We start from the raw sequence: 14116 nt of genomic DNA on the forward strand, positions 1-14116 counted from the left end.
GGGGTCCTCTTCGGGTGGGGCGGGGTCGTCCGTGGCGGCAAAGTCCTCTCGACGCGGAGCGAGGCGGTGGGGGGGCGGTTCAGGCGGCGGCGTCCTCCGGGTCCGGTCCGGCGGGGGCTGGTCTGGAGGGGTCGATGAACTGGCGGTGGCCCGTGATGTGCTCCACGTAGATGTCGCGGGACCAGCGGATGGTGTCGGACACCATGAGGCAGCGCATCAGCTTGGCGTAGCGGCGGGAAACGCGGCAGGCGCGGAGGACGCTCTCGTTGTTGGGGTCCCAGGCTCCGAGCGTCCCCACGATGAGCGCGTCCACCGTCACGTCGTAGCCGCGGCTCCTCAGGGTGGCGGCCAGCGGGGCGTACTTCTCCCGCTTGCGAGCCCGGGCCTCGGTGAAGGCTTGGCGCCGGTTCTCGAAGGGGATGGTGACGTCCACCATCACGATCTTCTTGGCCTCGTGGTCCGTGACGACGATGTCGGGGCGCAGCTGGCTCTCGCAGCCCGGGACGGTGCGGTTCACGGAGATCTCCCCCGTCCCGGCCGGGATGGCTCGCACCAGGCGGTCCTGGACAGCGTTGTGGCGCAGCTGCCAGGCTCTGGCGTGCGGCCTGCAGCCGCACAGCACGTGGGGGAGGGTCTCCAGCGCGTAGCCGCACCGTCGGCACCTCTTGTCCCGGTGGCCGAAGCGCACGGCCCCGTTCAGAGGCAGGCAGTTGAGGCGGGCGCGGTGGAGGAAGCGCCAGTCCGCAAAGCGCGTGAAGCTCCCGCTGGGCATGAAGTGGTTGCTAGCGTCCCACTTCGAGGTGGCGTCGAAGACCTTGCCCTGGTCGGGTTTGGCCCTCAGGTCGCCGGCGTACTTGTTGCGGACGGCGTCCTTCAGGAACCTCTCCAGGAAGGTCCTCATGCGGGGCGTGACGGTGATGCGGTCGGCGTGCGGGGCTGGGCGCAGGCAGACTCCCAGCTCCCGACCCTCCTCGGTCCAGCTCCAGGCGCAGCCGATGCGGTTCCCGAGGCGGCGCGTGGCGTTGCGGGCTCGGCTCCACAGCGAGGCAAAGTCCCCGCCGTCCCGGCTGAACTCGCCCTCGAGCGAGCCGCTGAGGAAGGTGGCCAGGTCTTGTCCGGCGGGCTGCCGCCCGATCCTCTTGCGGGCGGTCTCCTCCAGGGCGCTGGCGGCGATGGTACTTACCGTGGCGTCCGGGCAGGTGAGGAGGCGGAAGGCGTGGGTCACTACCGCGATGTCGCACAGGTCTCCCATGCGGGGCACGTTGGCACCTCCTTGTCGGTAGGGGATGTGCAGGACCTCGTTGCTGGCCCGCAGCGGCAGGTGCAGCCACTTCTTGAGCAGCCGCCGGATCTCGGTGTCCGCCTTCTTGAGGGGCGTCTTGGGGACCGCCGAGCCCCTCAGGACGAACGCCACGCGGGGGATGAGGAAGGTGTTCACCGCGTCGATCTTCTGCCAGGGGGCCAGCAGGGACGAGTCCAGCTTGCGGGCGTCCTGCACGATCCCGGCGATGGTTTCCTCTGGAGTCTGCCTAGCCCGATGGCCGGTGGGCGTTCCCAGGTGGCAGTAGGCCTCGCCGTCGCGCAGGTGCTTCATCGCCTGGCCCTGGACCGTGAGAGTGGAGTCCAGGACGCGGCTCTTTCGCCTGCCGTCGATGTGCAGGGAGGCGCACTTGGCGACGTTAAAGCGCAGGCCCATCCATCTGGCCGCCTCGGAGGTCACGTCCAGCATCTGCTGCAGCTGGGCGGCGTCGGGGGCCAGGAGGACCAGGTCGTCGGCGTAGGCCAGGACGCTCAGCTTCTGGCCGTAAAGGTCGAGCCCGCCGGGGCCGCCCGCCACGGCGCGAAGGAGCGGTTCCATGGCCAGGTTAAAGATGATGGGGCTGAGGGGGCAGCCCTGTCTCACCCCCGACCGGATGGGGATCTCCGCGGTCTCTCCGTCGGTGGCGCGGACGGTCGTGGTGCAGCCGAGGTAGAGCTCTCGCACCGAAGCGATGACGCCGTCCGGTAAGCCCAGCTCGCGGAGGGTGTCGAAGATGTGGCGGTGGGGCACGGAGCCGAAGGCGTTGGAAATGTCCAGCCACGCCACCGCGCACTGCTTCCTGGTCCTCCGGGCGTTGTCCAGGGCCATCTGGAGGGTGAAATTGTGTTCGTAGCAGCCCTCCGTTGACATGAAGCCCTTCTGGCTGCGGCTCACGGCCCCGCCGGTCACTGCCCAGTCGGTGATGCGAGCCGCCAGGCAGCTGGCGTAGAGTTTGGCCACCGTGGAGCACAGGGCGATGGGTCTCCAGTTGCCCGGGTCGGTCGGGTCCCCTTTCTTGTGGATGAGAACCGTCATGGCCCTCTTCCAGGCGGCGGGTGTCCGACGGAACTCTCTGCACCTGTTAAAGAGAACAGAAAGAATAAGGCAGCCCGGGTCACGTTTTTTGAGGAGACCGTACCTGATGCCGTCCTTGCCGGGGGCGGTGTCTCTGGTCCTCTTCAGGCGGGCTTCCACTTCCCGCGGCGTGAAGGCCGCCTCGAACCCCTCTGCCGGGGGGACGGGGGTCAGCGCTTCGACGGTCGCGGGGCGTGGGGTGGCCACCTCTGCCGGGGGGTTGAAGACCGTGCTAAAATAGCGAAACAGAGTCTCCCGGGGGACCTGGCAAAAGGCCGAGGGCCCCTCCAGGATCTCTCTCACCGCCTTGGGGCGGTTGGCTCGGTACAGCTTCTGGATCCGGGAGGCCGCCGCCGGGTCGTAACGCTGGCGTCTGGGTCGTCGCTGGGGCTGCGGTCTGTTGTCTCGTCGCGTCGTCGGTCTGCTGTCGTTGCCTCTCCGGGGTTGGCCCGGGCGGGCGGCCGCCGAGAGCTCGTCCGTGAGCCGAGTCACCGAGGCCTCGAAGGTCTCAAAGGTGGCAGCCCGAGAGAGCTCCTCCAGCCAGAGGGCCTGCCACGGGGTGGGCATCCTCTGCTGTGGGGAGGGCTCCGCACCCGGGGATTCCGAGACGCCCGGGAGCTGGAGGGCTCCCGGCGGTTCGGTCTCCCCAGGCGGCTCCGGGGTCCTCGGCGGGTCGGGCGGCCTCGGGGGACCGGGAGGAGAGGTGTCCGGTCGGGGTGTCACGTCCGGTCGGGGAGCTCCAGGAGTCGACCTGCTTGGTGGCGTCGCTGGGGCAGGTCCTTCCGTCGGGTGCTCCTCGGAGGCCTGGTCCGGAGGGATTGTCGGCGGGGCGGTCGGCCTAGCAGGTCTTCGCGCCGCGGTGCGGGTCGAGGCGGCGGATCTCACCAGCGTGCCGGGTCTCCTCTCGGCTCCGGGACCCTGGCAGACCTTGTGGTGGTTCTTGAGAAGTTTCAGGGTCTCGTACTCGATGCCGCAGCGAGAGCAGTAGAAGGCTAGGCGCAGCCGGTGGAAGCGCCGGAGATGCTTGTTAAGGTCGTTGTGTGCCCTGTACTGCCTGGGTGGGTGGCAGGTGGGGCACAACAGCTTCGCCGGAAGAGGGAAAGGAAGGAAAGTGAGCGCAGATGCATCTACGCCGTCGCCTGGGTCATCCATGGGGGGATCGGGTGCCGGGGGGGTTCGGGGCTCCTCCATCAGCGTGGGGAGACCCGCAGGAAGGTCATCCTCGAGACCGCCGGGGTCCGGGGGTCGTCGCCGCTCGGGGCTCGCCGTCGCTACCGAGGGTCTGTGGGGGCCGGGAGAAACCCGGGGCCGCTCAGCCGTCGTTCGGGGGGCGTCCTCAGGGTCCGGGGTCCTCCGTCGGGAGGCGGCCCTCGTCAGCCGGGGTTCCGGGCTCCGAGAGTCTCTCTGCCTCCGAGGGTCGGTCGATGTCTGGGGATCTGACATCGCCGGGGTGCGTCGGTTCGGGTCTGCTGGTGCACCCTCCTAGGAGGGTCGTCCGAGATCCGTGGCCGGCGGTTCGCCCTAGCGGGGGTCTCCGAGTGCCTTGTGCGTTCTTATTAGTGGATCAGGGTGTCCTCAGTCCAGCGGTGTTTTACCCACTTTCGGTCCTCCGAGCACAGACGTTCGCCTACTCCGACCGAGGGAGACCCAAGGTCTTCGGCTACTAGCCCGAGTCGGGGCTTTCACGTCATCAGGTCCGGCGAGCCGGAGAGCCCCTATGCTACTTGCCTGAGCGACCCGGCGGCTTGCGCAACCGGCGCTCTTTCGGACGTACTGGTGGCACCGCTTTTCCTCGCCCGTCAGGACTGATAAGAACCCACGCTGCACTGAAGAAAAGGAAAGCAAGCTGCTAGTCAGCTCACTTTTTGTGGCTATTATTCCGGCAGTCTACCGGACGGGGCGGGGCGGGGCGGGGCGGGGCGGGCGTCGGTCCTGGCAGAAGTGCAATACCAGGCCGAGCACGCGTAAAAGAAGTGGTTCTCTGTCTTTCCAGATATTAAACTGATAAGAACAGATACTACACTTGATCTGAGCCTTCAAGAGGCCGAGAAGCGATAACCCTCCAAGGGCCGGAGGGGGAGCGGGACCCCCGGGGCCGGCAGCCCGGGGGCCCTGGCGAGCGAGCGAGCCAGGCTGGGCCGGCGGCGGCGGCCGGCGGCGGTGGCGGGGCTGCGGTCGTTCGGTTCGGTTCCGCGGCGTCGCGCCTCACTGCACCGGCTGGCTCGCCAGCGGGAAAGGGGCCCTGTGGGCGGGGGCTGGCAGGTGCGTGCCGCTCCTTCCATGCTCCCGTTCCGAGCCCTGACACTCCACTCCACTCCACTCCACTCCGCTCCGCTCCGCTGCGCTGCGCTGGCTTCCTTGCTTGCTTCCGTTCGTCCGGCTCTTGGTCTACTGAGTTGACTTTCATCGATTTCATAGACGTGAGGGCCGGCTGGAAGGGACCTCGGAAGATCCTCGAGTGTAGCCCCCCGCCCAAAGGGGGCAGGAGGCCAGCTGGGGCCATTGGCTTGACTTGACCTGATGACCTGCCACAAGGGGGCGAGTCGAGCCCCGCTGCCGAAAGGGCAGGAAGTCAGCTGGGGCCATAGGAGCCCAGCAAGAGAAGCATCCCATTGGTTGGCTTGACTTGACCTGATGACCTGCCACAAGGGGGCGAGTCGAGCCCCGCTGCCGAAAGGGCAGGAAGTCAGCTGGGGCCATAGGAGCCCAGCAAGAGAAGCATCCCATTGGTTGGCTTGACTTGACCTGATGACCTGCCACAAGGGGGCGAGTCGAGCCCCGCTGCCGAAAGGGCAGGAAGTCAGCTGGGGCCATAGGAGCCCAGCAAGAGAAGCATCCCATTGGTTGGCTTGACTTGACCTGATGACCTGCCACAAGGGGGCGAGTCGAGCCCCGCTGCCCGAAAGGGCAGGAAGTCAGCTGGGGCCATAGGAGCCCAGCAAGAGAAGCATCCCATTGGTTGGCTTGACTTGACCTGATGACCTGCCACAAGGGGGCGAGTCGAGCCCCGCTGCCGAAAGGGCAGGAAGTCAGCTGGGGCCATAGGAGCCCAGCAAGAGAAGCATCCCATTGGTTGGCTTGACTTGACCTGATGACCTGCCACAAGGGGGCGAGTCGAGCCCCGCTGCCGAAAGGGCAGGAAGTCAGCTGGGGCCATAGGAGCCCAGCAAGAGAAGCATCCCATTGGTTGGCTTGACTTGACCTGATGACCTGCCACAAGGGGGCGAGTCGAGCCCCGCTGCCGAAAGGGCAGGAAGTCAGCTGGGGCCATAGGAGCCCAGCAAGAGAAGCATCCCATTGGTTGGCTTGACTTGACCTGATGACCTGCCACAAGGGGGCGAGTCGAGCCCCGCTGCCGAAAGGGCAGGAAGTCAGCTGGGGCCATAGGAGCCCAGCAAGAGAAGCATCCCATTGGTTGGCTTGACTTGACCTGATGACCTGCCCGGGAAGGGGGCTCGGAGCCCAGGGCAGCTGCCGAAAGGGCAGGAAGTCAGCTGGGGCCATAGGAGCCCAGCAAGAGAAGCATCCCATTGGTTGGCTTGACTTGACCTGATGACCTGCCACAAGGGGGCGAGTCGAGCCCCGCTGCCGAAAGGGCAGGAAGTCAGCTGGGGCCATGCCACAAGGGGGCGAGTCGAGCCCCGCTGCCGAAAGGGCAGGAAGTCAGCTGGGGCCAGGAGCTTCCTCCCCAAGGCAGCTTTGGTCAACCGACTCCACTCCACTTCCTCCCCAGGGCAGCTTTGGTCGTCGTCGTCGACGACGACGCTCGACAACTGCAGCGTCTGGCCTCTGGTGGCTTTGCCTTGCGGATGGAGGGGACGGAAGGCTTTCTTTTTGGCGGGGGGAGGCTGCAGGGCCTGCCTGGCTTGAGGAAGGAAAGCCCCAGCCTACCTGCCCACCACCCTTCCAGGTGCTCTCGCCCAGGACATGGTGGGCCATAGCCAACACCCCTGCCAGTGTTCCTGCGCCTGCTGCCTAGCTGTCTTTTGCATAGGGCCGCCCCCTGGGGAGCTGCTGCTGCTGCTGCTGCTGCTGCTTTTGGAACCAACTGAGGGAGGAGCCGCACCAGGCCCCGAGGCACTGCAATACGGGGCTGATGCACAGAGGGGCTGGAGCAAGCTCCGAGGCCCGCTCCCGGCACCAAAAATGCGTTTAATGCGTCAGTCCTCAAATCGAGGACGATATCAGCGATTAAACTGATAAGAACAGATACTACACTTGATCTGAGCCTTCAAGAGGCCGAGAAGCGATAACCCTCCAAGGGCCGGAGGGGGAGCGGGACCCCCGGGGCCGGCAGCCCGGGGGCCCTGGCGAGCGAGCGAGCCAGGCTGGGCCGGCGGCGGCGGCCGGCGGCGGTGGCGGGGCTGCGGTCGTTCGGTTCGGTTCCGCGGCGTCGCGCCTCACTGCACCGGCTGGCTCGCCAGCGGGAAAGGGGCCCTGTGGGCGGGGGCTGGCAGGTGCGTGCCGCTCCTTCCATGCTCCCGTTCCGAGCCCTGACACTCCACTCCACTCCACTCCACTCCGCTCCGCTCCGCTGCGCTGCGCTGGCTTCCTTGCTTCCTTCCGTTCGTCCGGCTCTTGGTCTACTGAGTTGACTTTCATCGATTTCATAGACGTGAGGGCCGGCTGGAAGGGACCTCGGAAGATCCTCGAGTGTAGCCCCCCGCCCAAAGGGGGCAGGAGGCCAGCTGGGGCCATTGGCTTGACTTGACCTGATGACCTGCCACAAGGGGGCGAGTCGAGGCCCGCTGCCGAAAGGGCAGGAAGTCAGCTGGGGCCATAGGAGCCCAGCAAGAGAAGCATCCCATTGGTTGGCTTGACTTGACCTGATGACCTGCCACAAGGGGGCGAGTCGAGCCCCGCTGCCGAAAGGGCAGGAAGTCAGCTGGGGCCATAGGAGCCCAGCAAGAGAAGCATCCCATTGGTTGGCTTGACTTGACCTGATGACCTGCCACAAGGGGGCGAGTCGAGCCCCGCTGCCGAAAGGGCAGGAAGTCAGCTGGGGCCATAGGAGCCCAGCAAGAGAAGCATCCCATTGGTTGGCTTGACTTGACCTGATGACCTGCCACAAGGGGGCGAGTCGAGCCCCGCTGCCGAAAGGGCAGGAAGTCAGCTGGGGCCATAGGAGCCCAGCAAGAGAAGCATCCCATTGGTTGGCTTGACTTGACCTGATGACCTGCCACAAGGGGGCGAGTCGAGCCCCGCTGCCGAAAGGGCAGGAAGTCAGCTGGGGCCATAGGAGCCCAGCAAGAGAAGCATCCCATTGGTTGGCTTGACTTGACCTGATGACCTGCCACAAGGGGGCGAGTCGAGCCCCGCTGCCGAAAGGGCGCATCCCATTGGTTGGCTTGACTTGACCTGATGACCTGCCACAAGGGGGCGAGTCGAGCCCCGCTGCCGAAAGGGCAGGAAGTCAGCTGGGGCCATAGGAGCCCAGCAAGAGAAGCATCCCATTGGTTGGCTTGACTTGACCTGATGACCTGCCACAAGGGGGCGAGTCGAGCCCCGCTGCCGAAAGGGCAGGAAGTCAGCTGGGGCCATAGGAGCCCAGCAAGAGAAGCATCCCAAGGGCAGGAAGTCAGCTGCATCCCATTGGTTGGCTTGACTTGACCTGATGACCTGCCACAAGGGGGCGAGTCGGGCCAGCAAGAGAAGCATCCCATTGGTTGGCTTGACTTGACCTGATGACCTGCCACAAGGGGGCGAGTCGAGCCCCGCTGCCGAAAGGGCAGGAAGTCAGCTGGGGCCATAGGAGCCCAGCAAGAGAAGCATCCCATTGGTTGGCTTGACTTGACCTGATGACCTGCCACAAGGGGGCGAGTCGAGCCCCGCTGCCGAAAGGGCAGGAAGTCAGCTGGGGCCATAGGAGCCCAGCAAGAGAAGCATCCCATTGGTTGGCTTGACTTGACCTGATGACCTGCCACAAGGGGGCGAGTCGAGCCCCGCTGCCGAAAGGGCAGGAAGTCAGCTGGGGCCATAGGAGCCCAGCAAGAGAAGCATCCCATTGGTTGGCTTGACTTGACCTGATGACCTGCCACAAGGGGGCGAGTCGAGCCCCGCTGCCGAAAGGGCAGGAAGTCAGCTGGGGCCATAGGAGCCCAGCAAGAGAAGCATCCCATTGGTTGGCTTGACTTGACCTGATGACCTGCCACAAGGGGGCGAGTCGAGCCCCGCTGCCGAAAGGGCAGGAAGTCAGCTGGGGCCATAGGAGCCCAGCAAGAGAAGCATCCCATTGGTTGGCTTGACTTGACCTGATGACCTGCCACAAGGGGGCGAGTCGAGCCCCGCTGCCGAAAGGGCAGGAAGTCAGCTGGGGCCATAGGAGCCCAGCAAGAGAAGCATCCCATTGGTTGGCTTGACTTGACCTGATGACCTGCCACAAGGGGGCGAGTCGAGCCCCGCTGCCGAAAGGGCAGGAAGTCAGCTGGGGCCATAGGAAATCCCATTGGTTGGCAGGAGGGGGCGAGTCGAGCCCCGTCAGCGTCTGGCCTCTGGTGGCATAGGAAGTCAGCTGGGGCCATAGGAGCCCAGCAAGAGAAGCATCCCATTGGTTGGCTTGACTTGACCTGATGACCTGCCACAAGGGGGCGAGTCGAGCCCCGCTGCCGAAAGGGCAGGAAGTCAGCTGGGGCCATCAATAGGAGCTTCCTCCCCAGGGCAGCTTTGGTCAACCGACTCCACTCCACTTCCTCCCCAGGGCAGCTTTGGTCGTCGTCGTCGACGACGACGCTCGACAACTGCAGCGTCTGGCCTCTGGTGGCTTTGCCTTGCGGATGGAGGGGACGGAAGGCTTTCTTTTTGGCGGGGAGAGGCTGCAGGGCCTGCCTGGCTTGAGGAAGGAAAGCCCCAGCCTACCTGCCCACCACCCTTCCAGGTGCTCTCGCCCAGGACATGGTGGGCCATAGCCAACACCCCTGCCAGTGTTCCTGCGCCTGCTGCCTAGCTGTCTTTTGCATAGGGCCGCCCCCTGGGGAGCTGCTGCTGCTGCTGCTGCTTTTGGAACCAACTGAGGGAGGAGCCGCACCAGGCCCCGAGGCACTGCAATACGGGGCTGATGCACAGAGGGGCTGGAGCAAGCTCCGAGGCCCGCTCCCGGCACCAAAAATGCGTTTAATGCGTCAGTCCTCAAATCGAGGACGATATCAGCGATTAAACTGATAAGAACAGATTGACTTTTATTAGTAGATGTTTTGGTTGGGGAATCCAGGAAAAAGATGACAATGTTGAGATGGAAATACAAAGCGCCCGGGCGAGGGACTAACAATCCAGGGTGGGGGAGAGGAGTGGAACGCAACTAGGTTACATATCATACAATGTTAGCCAACTAAGCCCGGGGGTGGGGGGGTGTGGAGGGGGGAGGGGGGAGGGGGGGATCGCGACGCTGAGAGGGAAAGAAGATAGATACACACATACCCGTTACAGTGGTCCGCGATGTTGAAGGAAGTGGCTCCGAGTGAGCGTCTCAGTCCATAAAGTCCGATCGCGGGGGTCCTCTTCGGGTGGGGCGGGGTCGTCCGTGGCGGCAAAGTCCTCTCGACGCGAAGCGAGGCGGTGGGGGGGCGGTTCAGGCGGCGGCGTCCTCCGGGTCCGGTCCGGCGGGGGCTGGTCTGGAGGGGTCGATGAACTGGCGGTGGCCCGTGATGTGCTCCACGTAGATGTCGCGGGACCAGCGGATGGTGTCGGACACCATGAGGCAGCGCATCAGCTTGGCGTAGCGGCGGGAAACGCGGCAGGCGCGGAGGACGCTCTCGTTGTTGGGGTCCCAGGCTCCGAGCGTCCCCACGATGAGCGCGTCCACCGTCACGTCGTAGCCGCGGCTCCTCAGGGTGGCGGCCAGCGGGGCGTACTTCTCCCGCTTGCGAGCCCGGGCCTCGGTGAAGGCTTGGCGCCGGTTCTCGAAGGGGATGGTGACGTCCACCATCACGATCTTCTTGGCCTCGTGGTCCGTGACGACGATGTCGGGGCGCAGCTGGCTCTCGCAGCCCGGGACGGTGCGGTTCACGGAGATCTCCCCCGTCCCGGCCGGGATGGCTCGCACCAGGCGGTCCTGGACAGCGTTGTGGCGCAGCTGCCAGGCTCTGGCGTGCGGCCTGCAGCCGCACAGCACGTGGGGGAGGGTCTCCAGCGCGTAGCCGCACCGTCGGCACCTCTTGTCCCGGTGGCCGAAGCGCACGGCCCCGTTCAGAGGCAGGCAGTTGAGGCGGGCGCGGTGGAGGAAGCGCCAGTCCGCAAAGCGCGTGAAGCTCCCGCTGGGCATGAAGTGGTTGCTAGCGTCCCACTTCGAGGTGGCGTCGAAGACCTTGCCCTGGTCGGGTTTGGCCCTCAGGTCGCCGGCGTACTTGTTGCGGACGGCGTCCTTCAGGAACCTCTCCAGGAAGGTCCTCATGCGGGGCGTGACGGTGATGCGGTCGGCGTGCGGGGCTGGGCGCAGGCAGACTCCCAGCTCCCGACCCTCCTCGGTCCAGCTCCAGGCGCAGCCGATGCGGTTCCCGAGGCGGCGCGTGGCGTTGCGGGCTCGGCTCCACAGCGAGGCAAAGTCCCCGCCGTCCCGGCTGAACTCGCCCTCGAGCGAGCCGCTGAGGAAGGTGGCCAGGTCTTGTCCGGCGGGCTGCCGCCCGATCCTCTTGCGGGCGGTCTCCTCCAGGGCGCTGGCGGCGATGGTACTTACCGTGGCGTCCGGGCAGGTGAGGAGGCGGAAGGCGTGGGTCACTACCGCGATGTCGCACAGGTCTCCCATGCGGGGCACGTTGGCACCTCCTTGTCGGTAGGGGATGTGCAGGACCTCGTTGCTGGCCCGCAGCGGCAGGTGCAGCCACTTCTTGAGCAGCCGCCGGATCTCGGTGTCCGCCTTCTTGAGGGGCGTCTTGGGGACCGCCGAGCCCCTCAGGACGAACGCCACGCGGGGGATGAGGAAGGTGTTCACCGCGTCGATCTTCTGCCAGGGGGCCAGCAGGGACGAGTCCAGCTTGCGGGCGTCCTGCACGATCCCGGCGATGGTTTCCTCTGGAGTCTGCCTAGCCCGATGGCCGGTGGGCGTTCCCAGGTGGCAGTAGGCCTCGCCGTCGCGCAGGTGCTTCATCGCCTGGCCCTGGACCGTGAGAGTGGAGTCCAGGACGCGGCTCTTTCGCCTGCCGTCGATGTGCAGGGAGGCGCACTTGGCGACGTTAAAGCGCAGGCCCATCCATCTGGCCGCCTCGGAGGTCACGTCCAGCATCTGCTGCAGCTGGGCGGCGTCGGGGGCCAGGAGGACCAGGTCGTCGGCGTAGGCCAGGACGCTCAGCTTCTGGCCGTAAAGGTCGAGCCCGCCGGGGCCGCCCGCCACGGCGCGAAGGAGCGGTTCCATGGCCAGGTTAAAGATGATGGGGCTGAGGGGGCAGCCCTGTCTCACCCCCGACCGGATGGGGATCTCCGCGGTCTCTCCGTCGGTGGCGCGGACGGTCGTGGTGCAGCCGAGGTAGAGCTCTCGCACCGAAGCGATGACGCCGTCCGGTAAGCCCAGCTCGCGGAGGGTGTCGAAGATGTGGCGGTGGGGCACGGAGCCGAAGGCGTTGGAAATGTCCAGCCACGCCACCGCGCACTGCTTCCTGGTCCTCCGGGCGTTGTCCAGGGCCATCTGGAGGGTGAAATTGTGTTCGTAGCAGCCCTCCGTTGACATGAAGCCCTTCTGGCTGCGGCTCACGGCCCCGCCGGTCACTGCCCAGTCGGTGATGCGAGCCGCCAGGCAGCTGGCGTAGAGTTTGGCCACCGTGGAGCACAGGGCGATGGGTCTCCAGTTGCCCGGGTCGGTCGGGTCCCCTTTCTTGTGGATGAGAACCGTCATGGCCCTCTTCCAGGCGGCGGGTGTCCGACGGAACACTCTGCACCTGTTAAAGAGAACAGAAAGAATAAGGCAGCCCGGGTCACGTTTTTTGAGGAGACCGTACCTGATGCCGTCCTTGCCGGGGGCGGTGTCTCTGGTCCTCTTCAGGCGGGCTTCCACTTCCCGCGGCGTGAAGGCCGCCTCGAACCCCTCTGCCGGGGGGACGGGGGTCAGCGCTTCGACGGTCGCGGGGCGTGGGGTGGCCACCTCTGCCGGGGGGTTGAAGACCGTGCTAAAATAGCGAAACAGGGTCTCCCGGGGGACCTGGCAAAAGGCCGAGGGCCCCTCCAGGATCTCTCTCACCGCCTTGGGGCGGTTGGCTCGGTACAGCTTCTGGATCCGGGAGGCCGCCGCCGGGTCGTAACGCTGGCGTCTGGGTCGTCGCTGGGGCTGCGGTCTGTTGTCTCGTCGCGTCGTCGGTCTGCTGTCGTTGCCTCTCCGGGGTTGGCCCGGGCGGGCGGCCGCCGAGAGCTCGTCCGTGAGCCGAGTCACCGAGGCCTCGAAGGTCTCAAAGGTGGCAGCCCGAGAGAGCTCCTCCAGCCAGAGGGCCTGCCACGGGGTGGGCATCCTCTGCTGTGGGGAGGGCTCCGCACCCGGGGATTCCGAGACGCCCGGGAGCTGGAGGGCTCCCGGCGGTTCGGTCTCCCCAGGCGGCTCCGGGGTCCTCGGCGGGTCGGGCGGCCTCGGGGGACCGGGAGGAGAGGTGTCCGGTCGGGGTGTCACGTCCGGTCGGGGAGCTCCAGGAGTCGACCTGCTTGGTGGCGTCGCTGGGGCAGGTCCTTCCGTCGGGTGCTCCTCGGAGGCCTGGTCCGGAGGGATTGTCGGCGGGGCGGTCGGCCTAGCAGGTCTTCGCGCCGCGGTGCGGGCCGAGGCGGCGGATCTCACCAGCGTGCCGGGTCTCCTCTCGGCTCCGGGACCCTGGCAGACCTTGTGGTGGTTCTTGAGAAGTTTCAGGGTCTCGTACTCGATGCCGCAGCGAGAGCAGTAGAAGGCTAGGCGCAGCCGGTGGAAGCGCCGGAGATGCTTGTTAAGGTCGTTGTGTGCCCTGTACTGCCTGGGTGGGTGGCAGGTGGGGCACAACAGCTTCGCCGGAAGAGGGAAAGGAAGGAAAGTGAGCGCAGATGCATCTACGCCGTCGCCTGGGTCATCCATGGGGGGATCGGGTGCCGGGGGGGTTTGGGGCTCCTCCATCAGCGTGGGGAGACCCGCAGGAAGGTCATCCTCGAGACCGCCGGGGTCCGGGGGTCGTCGCCGCTCGGGGCTCGCCGTCGCTACCGAGGGTCTGTGGGGGCCGGGAGAAACCCGGGGCCGCTCAGCCGTCGTTCGGGGGGCGTCCTCAGGGTCCGGGGTCCTCCGTCGGGAGGCGGCCCTCGTCAGCCGGGGTTCCGGGCTCCGAGAGTCTCTCTGCCTCCGAGGGTCGGTCGATGTCTGGGGATCTGACATCGCCGGGGTGCGTCGGTTCGGGTCTGCTGGTGCACCCTCCTAGGAGGGTCGTCCGAGATCCGTGGCCGGCGGTTCGCCCTAGCGGGGGTCTCCGAGTGCCTTGTGCGTTCTTATTAGTGGATCAGGGTGTCCTCAGTCCAGCGGTGTTTTACCCACTTTCGGTCCTCCGAGCACAGACGTTCGCCTACTCCGACCGAGGGAGACCCAAGGTCTTCGGCTACTAGCCCGAGTCGGGGCTTTCACGTCATCAGGTCCGGCGAGCCGGAGAGCCCCTATGCTACTTGCCTGAGCGACCCGGCGGCTTGCGCAACCGGCGCTCTTTCGGACGTACTGGTGGCACCGCTTTTCCTCGCCCGTCAGGACTGATAAGAACCCACGCTGCACTGAAGAAAAGGAAAGCAAGCTGCTAGTCAGCTCACTTTTTGTGGCTATTATTCCGG

At 66.1% G+C, this 14116-nt stretch overlaps 1 non-coding gene and 2 pseudogenes across 1 annotated transcript; all 3 read right to left on the reverse strand.

Annotated features, from left to right (window-relative positions):
* Positions 1–4290: 4290 nt before the first annotated feature.
* On the reverse strand, positions 4291–4430 carry LOC149875316 (U2 spliceosomal RNA; annotated as a pseudogene).
* Positions 4431–6429: 1999 nt separating this feature from the next.
* On the reverse strand, positions 6430–6625 carry LOC149875317 (U2 spliceosomal RNA). Its single transcript, XR_016440137.1, has one exon. It is a non-coding gene; the product is annotated as a U2 spliceosomal RNA (small nuclear RNA).
* A 2762-nt stretch (positions 6626–9387) lies between these two features.
* LOC149875318 (U2 spliceosomal RNA) lies at positions 9388–9563 on the reverse strand (annotated as a pseudogene).
* Between the last annotated feature and the right edge of the window lie 4553 nt (positions 9564–14116).

The sequence above is a fragment of the Crocodylus siamensis genome, chromosome 1 (assembly GCF_052110815.1).
Source record: "Crocodylus siamensis isolate JL-2025a chromosome 1, ASM5211081v1, whole genome shotgun sequence".
Lineage (NCBI taxonomy): Eukaryota > Metazoa > Chordata > Crocodylia > Crocodylidae > Crocodylus > Crocodylus siamensis.